This window comes from Mastomys coucha, chromosome X, assembly GCF_008632895.1.
Source record: "Mastomys coucha isolate ucsf_1 chromosome X, UCSF_Mcou_1, whole genome shotgun sequence".
In the NCBI taxonomy this organism is placed as follows: Eukaryota; Metazoa; Chordata; class Mammalia; order Rodentia; family Muridae; genus Mastomys; species Mastomys coucha.
Window position 1 is genome coordinate 108,745,870 of NC_045030.1, and position 7,437 is coordinate 108,753,306.

Here is a 7,437-nt window from a genome sequence, read left to right on the forward strand (position 1 = left end):
TTCAGAAACTTGAAGGGTATGGTATATAGGAGGCTTCTCAGGATGTCATTTATGAGATAGCATATGCAATGATTTCTCTCTCTCTTTTTGTTTCTCTTATAACTACTAAAAACAAAGCTAGTTTTAGGGTGGATTCTATGATAGCACTCACTCACAAGTAATAAAAACAGTGGAATGAACTGAATACTCTTGATCAAGTTACACAAGTCACACTATTTTTATCATTTGGAATTTATATGTAGAGCAGGAAGGTACTGTTCCTTGTCATGTGGTTCTTTAGTAGTTTTCTGTTAGGTGACAGAGTCCCCTGCTGTTCTGTCTTTGCATATATAAATTGAACCCTGGCTTAAAATATACTTTTGAACATGCCAATACTGCCAAGCTTTGTTGGAATGGTATTATTTAAAGTTATTCATAAACTAGTCAGAAGATCAAACTCAGAAACTACCAAGTGAATAGGTGTACTTTTTGGAAATCCCAAGCTGTAGAGAATGTTGACTTTCCAGTGTCAAGTGCAAAGACTGAATGAAGAATCAGTACCTTCAGTTTGGTAAGCAGTTCTTGAAAGCTGATTTCCCTGGAACAGTAGTAAAGCCACTGGAATAATTTAGCCCATCTTAAAAAGGCTTAGGAAATATATTTCCCATCCAAGTATTAATCAAGCCCCATCCTGCTTAGCTTCCGAGATCAGATGAGATGGAAAGTGTTCAAGGTTGTTTGGCTAAACACAGGAAACATCTCAACAGTAGTGACTCCCATGACCTGAAAATGCTTAAAAGTCTGACAGTTATTGCATGGCAGAATGTAATATGAAAGGTAAGCATCATAACCTCATAGAAGAAAAGGGTAATGTGAGTTTATCTTTAGCATGAAGACTCATTATTCTGTTGAAGAAAAATAATGTCCTTAACAACCTTTCTCCCAGAATGCTCTGTGCTAAAGTCTAAATGCTGTCAGGCTAAATGCTCTAATTCTTTGTGTCTATTCTCAGGTGTGGTTTTTAAAAACATGCATTGCACAATCAACTATGTATCTTTATGTTTATCCATTGAGAAATTTATATATGCATGCGATCTATTTTGTTCATATTCATTCCCTCCCACTTGTCCCCTTAACTCCTCTTGGATTTATTTCACCCCCATCACTCCAAACTTCTTGTCTTTTTTTTTTAAATAACCTATCAAGTCAAATTTGTTTTGCTCTTATACAAATTGATGTGAGCCTTCCACTGGAGCATGCATGGTAAACCTATTGGGGAGAACACCTTTAAAGGAAATTGACACTCCCTCTGCTAGTGCCATCAACTGTCAATAGCCCTTCAGCTAGAGGTAGGGACAGATGAGCTCTGCTCCCATCCATGTTACACTATTGATTGGCTTGATGTTGAGCTGACAACTATGTGTCTTTATCGAATATGTTTTACTTTAACTGGATTATCAAGGGTTAATTTTATACTGTGTTCTATTGGTAAAATTAAGTAGATTAGAAGGGATCTGTTTGCCTTCAATTCTGCTTTGCTACCTAGGTAGAGGCCTTTTAAAATTACAATTTAATTAATTCTTCCTATCTAGACCAAGATGAAACAAACATACTTTTAGACAAAAGAGGCAGATCTTTTATGAGAACCACTTTTGTTAACATCAGAGACAAAGGTGACATTTAACACTTGGCCAGCCCAGCCGAGTTTTAAACAGAGGAATTGTTTCCTAGCCCACTGCTTTACATTTTGCATATATAGTTGTGGAAAGGGCTGTAGACTTGCAGAAAATAATAAAGATTCAAATAAAAGTTTAAAAATACCATGGCAAATTCAAACTCTGTGCAATTTAAAGTGATCAGGAATGTTGGGTTTTTGTTGTCCTTGTTCTACCTTCTCCTTAGCACAGCTGCTCAACATTTGGTGGCAGTAATAGTAAGAAACCGGCATTGCGTGTTCCAGGCACCGTGCCTAGTGCTTTCCATATATTATCCCATTTAACTCTTAAAGTACGGTGAATGACTGTTATTACATCCCTTTCTGTGTTTGAAGAGTTTATAACTGAGATTCACAAGAGATATTAGCTCTATTGATCAGGACCAAAGAGCTAGAAATGCTACAGCTGGGATTAAAAGGACTACAGGGTATTGCTTTCAGAACCCTCAGCATTGTTATTTGCATACCCACCCCGGAGTGTAGATATTGCATAGAAGTTACATCTCTAGCACATTAAAATGCTGGTTTCATAATTACCTTGGGGGCCAGCCTGGTCTACAGAGTGAGTTCCAGGACTAAGGGCTATTTAGAGAAACCCTGTGTCAAAAAAAAAAAGAAAGAAAGAAAGAGAAAATTAACATTACAATAACCATATAACCATCTTAGTAGGGAGTGTGGCAAAAATGGTAATGTTATCTATTCTAATGGCTTGAGTGTGAGTTGTAGAAGGAGAAAACCAGCTTCTGAAAGCTGTCCTCCAAACACTCCCCTTGAGGTGCCTGCATTCATACATACACATCACATAAATGCCCATGTATTTTCTTTTACAACTTAATATGCATGCATACATGCACAAACACATAGGCTTTACCAGGATCATATTTTAAGTGGTCTTTATCCCTTTTTGTAGTGGCTTGTGCAGAATACTGAACTTCGATGATTTTGATTCTCTGTTTCTTAAAAAAAAAAAAAAATCTTTTTTTTTTCTCAGCATGGCTGTGTAAACTGATAATCATAGCACTCTGGAATTTGAGGTAAAAGTATATTAAGCTTGAGGTCAGACTAGGCCTCATGGTCAGACTGTGTGTCAAAAAAAGAAAAGGAAAAGGAAAAAAAACTATAAAAATAAGAAAACAAAACATACCCACCCAACCCCTCATTACAGGAACAACAACAAAACCCTGTATTTTGTGGCTATCCACCAGCATGGTAAAAAAAAAAAGAAGAAGGGTAGATTTTTATGAGTCTATGATTAAACTGAATAGCAGTATATTTATAATTTATAAAGTCTGGCTTTGGATTCTCATCTTTAAATTATATTCTTTAGTTTAGCTCTTTTTGGAAATAAGGGGCCTATGACAGAGTTGGCTTCCAGCCAAATGTTTCTACTTGGGAGATTTCCAACAATGAGTCAAGACTAATTAAACTTCAGTTTTAAGCAGCAGAGAATATTCATCTCAGGTAACAACTACTGTGAGACAATTTGGTCTGTTTATATCACCATCACCTCTCATACAGTTGTTTCCTTGTAAATGTGGCCCATCCCTCAGTGTTACAACTTTAACAGTATGTATTTCATCAAAGTTGTATGGATCAGGAAACCATCCTCTCCAAGGTCACATTTGAAAGTTGATTTAGAAGGAAGATGTGGGTGGCTAGTTGCTTATTGTTTAAAAAAAAATGACAAAGCAACTTGCTTTAATCTCTAGCACAAATAATTTGTCAGCTTTAACTGACAGCACTCTGAAAAAGACTGGCAGCAGGACAGCTCAGTGGTGAGGTGCTTGTCCAATATGCCTGAAGCACTGGGTTCGAAGCACTGCAAAAAATAAAAATAAAAAATAAAAGAGTCTAGAAAGTAATTTTAAGAGCTGCCTTGCTGTCTTTCATGGGGTATGTAAAATATACCTGGCACAGCAGCCACAATTTTGTATGTAATTTGTCACTTAGCACCCTTAGCTCAGAGATGACAGCTCTGTCCCACCACACTAGGGCCTATCATCTACATTTTTATTTGAGATCCCTGTGTCGCACTAGCTGTCCTGGAACTCACACTATATAGACCAGGCAGGCATTGAACTCGCAGAGAATCATCTGCCTTGGCCTTTCACAGGCACCATCATGTCAGGACCCCATTATTTATTTCTTTTATGTATACGAGTACTCATATCTGCATGTACACCTGCGTTCCAGACGAGGGCATCAGATTTAATTTGGAAGTTGAAATGGAGCAATGGGTTTTATCTAGTACATTTTTGTAAATACTCTTTGTGTTTATAATTTACATTGTATTATACAATTATATGCTTACATGGGGAGTTTATATTTACTGTTATATATTATATTGTACTGCTATATATTTATATTGTATGGTGAGTTTAAGAGAAGAATGCGTATCACATTGGGATTTAATCTGACTCTACCAAAAAAGAGGAAAATAAAAAAGAATGTAACCACCAAACTTCATACATTAATGGATCCTAACACTACTCAAAATGTCTACTTTAAAGCCAGTGTTTCTATGTTTTGTGAAAACCCAAATAAACGTAGGCTTGGCTATGATTTATGCCTAGATGTTCAAGTAGATTTAGTACAAATCAATGTCTAATACATTTTGAAAATCATTCATTTACAGAGATAGATTTTCCCCTTCTACTCTTGGGCAGGGAGTTCCTAAGAGTTTTGCTTTAAGATTAATTTAAGCAAAATAATTCATAAGCATACTACTTATAGTATAGAAAGCACATCTCAAGAGCAACTATTGGAAAAATGCAGTACTATCGCATGTAAAAGCAAAACCTAAGAGATTCATGCGAATTGAATCAATCCAAGCTAATTGGCTTGATTGGATTGCCTTGGATTTTTCAGACATGGATTGCACTGAAAACAGAAGTAAACATTCTTAGATGATCTCTTACTATGGGAAGTAACTGGGACTACCCCCATACTTGAGAAAAGGATCATCATTTTCTTCATTTCCTTTTATTTTATGGGTGCGGGGTTTTGCCTGCATGTATGCCTGTGTAGCACATGCATGCAATGTCCACCGAGACCAGAAGAGGACATCAGATCCTCTGCGTTACAGATGGTTGTTAGTTGCTGGGTGCTGGAAACTAAAATTGGTCCTTTGTAAGAGCAAAAAGCACTCTTAACCACTGAGTCCGTCCACAAGGGCTACCATTGGATGTTACAAGATGTTCTTAGAAATATTTGAAATTGGAATGCTAGGCTTTCTTGTTTGTCTTTGTTTTATGACAGAGTCTCCTAAAGTCCCCAAGCTGGCCTTCCTATGTAACTGAGACTGAGGGCGACCTTGCACTAATGGTTATTGAAAGTGCTCCGATTATGACATATTTGTCACCATGATTGGCTTGTATGTGTGATTTGTCTTGGTGAAAGCATATGATACAAGACAGGTGGCACCTTATATATGATAATATTAAATGTTTTTCTAAACAATCTTCTCAAGTTGTAGAAATTTCCTTTGTTGTAGTAATGGCTTCAAACTGTAGAAGGAAGGTCTCTGTATCTAACAGAGCAGATTTTGAGGCTAGGTTCAGTGTTTTTATTTCTTAGATGGATTCTATTGATTGCCTGCTGAGTATTAGAACTAGGTTGGAGGACCCTATTTTAGAACTATTTTAGAATGAAACAAAGAGCCATGAATAATAATTCATTTACTTTCTCTAGTTCTTATTATCCAGAGTATAATTAGAATGGAGTAGGATTCTAAACATTAGCAGATGCTTCAATAGATGGTGTGGTGCAATTCAAATGCAAATAGGCTACCAATTGGAAATTTGTGGTTGTTATTCAGAAATGTATGATTAGAGTTGAGAAGAGAGATGATGGCTAGAAAGTTAAAAAGTGTAGGAGCCATTTACACGGTTTTATTGGAAACTGTGGAAAAGAAAGACTTAAGAGGAAGTAATTACAAAATGAGAAGAGGGCTGAGGATAGGGGTATAAGCTTGTTGAAAGTTCACACATAGGTTGTGAAAGGAACAGACAAAGGGGGGAGATTCATTAAGGAAGAAGAGAGGTCTAAGAAGCTAGGATCGAGGTGAGTGCTGAGGGAGCATTGTTTGGCAGTGCCATACAAGCCTTGTGAAAATTGCTAAATTGCCATTGAGTTTAAAAGGAGGAAATTATTTGTGACCTTGGACACAAGTAGTTTCAGTGACATGCTGAAAGCAATATCCTGACTGAAAGACGTAAGGAATAGAATACACATAGAAGAGAAGCTATGCATTGTGTAGTTTTGTACTAGCATGATGAAAGGAGAGGCTATCCGAAGGTACATAGTGAGTAAACAGGTCAGCTAAGAACATACAGTGAGACCTCTTTTCAAGTAACAACAGTAGCAATAGTAAATAAATATCCTTACTAAGTTTCATATAAAATATATATCAACTGTGCATGGAGTTCTTTTATTTTAACTTGCCAGATGTGCATTGTTTTTGTAAGGGAAGAAGCAGCAAAGTCATAGTTCTTACATAAAGTATTGGATGGCGAGACAATTTTCACTACCCTTACTTGCCAAACCAATTAAAAACATGGCTCTTTAGAATATGCTAGTGTGCTGGCAGGGTTTACCTAGAATAAGCAAAGACCTGGATTTAATCCCAAGCACCGAAATTAAAAAAAAAAAAAAAAAAAAAAAAAAAAAAAAAAAACAAAAAAAAAAACAAACCAAACTTGTGTCTGTATGTGTTGTACACTTTAAATTTTTTATAGGAGATGGATTATTTTAGTAATAAAGTAAAACTCATTTAATGCTTTTTTCACTTGAATCCTTTCAACTTAGTTTCATTCCTAACATTAATGGAGCCTTTCGAAGGCTGCCTAGTATAGTGTTGTGAGATCAGTAAACTGATATTTCTGGGCTCACTTGGAACCTTATGAATGAAATTCAAAGAAGATAAAGAGATAAAGGCAATCACTTGGGATTCCACATTAACAAAAGGGTTACACTCTAGATTTGAGAGTTTATAGAGCTTTGGCTCTAAACTTCCACATGGAATTAACGTGATAACATGTGGATATATGCAAAACTATATAGACAACTCAAAGACACGGATGAAGAATCGTGCAAAGCGAGGACATTTTGAATAGGTTTAGCTACATCATGTTATGCCAGTTTTCAGTCCATGGTTTATTTGTGCTGTGGATTATTTTCCTTTCATGCTCTAATTCACACATTCATTCAGAAAACATTTATGCCAATCACTGGACTAGATTACAGACCTTAGTTTTCAAGGCCAATAGAGGACCCGGAATACATGAAATGCCTCTCAGACTCTTGCGTGACTCAGAATGAGAACATATGTGACTGTCATTTTAGGGAACTAAGTTACATGGTTTGCAAATAAATAAGGATAATATATGAGGTGCTCATAGGCTGAGATAATTTTGGGATGTCTCTTCTGGTATATTGATTAAACTCTCACAGGAGTTAGTGTCTTCAACAGATGTTCAAATGCATTTTTGTTTATTTTCCAGTCATCTCCTTGAACAGTTTTTCTAAAACCAGTGATAATTTATTATTTCAACTGAATTGTTATCCTGTGTGTGTGTGTGTGTGTGTGGCCATTTCCCTGGAAGGGTGTGGGAATATTGCATTTTTTTTTCTGTACTTGAACATGCACTAGAGGCACAATCGAGGTCAGTTCTTATTAAAGTCAAATGTAGCTGTGATGACAAGCTGAAAGATTTGTATTTTTTTTTTTTTTTTTTTTTTTTTTT

At 36.2% G+C, this 7,437-nt stretch overlaps 1 protein-coding gene and 1 pseudogene across 1 annotated transcript in view; one reads left to right on the top strand and one right to left on the bottom strand.

The window, feature by feature from the left end:
- Sh3bgrl (SH3 domain binding glutamate rich protein like) overlaps positions 1 to 7,437 on the top strand; it is an 84,198-nt gene that overhangs the window by 3,429 nt on the left and 73,332 nt on the right. The gene's annotated exons all lie outside the window — the stretch shown is intronic.
- Positions 3,422 to 7,437, bottom strand: part of LOC116090836 — a 33,028-nt pseudogene continuing 29,012 nt past the window's right edge.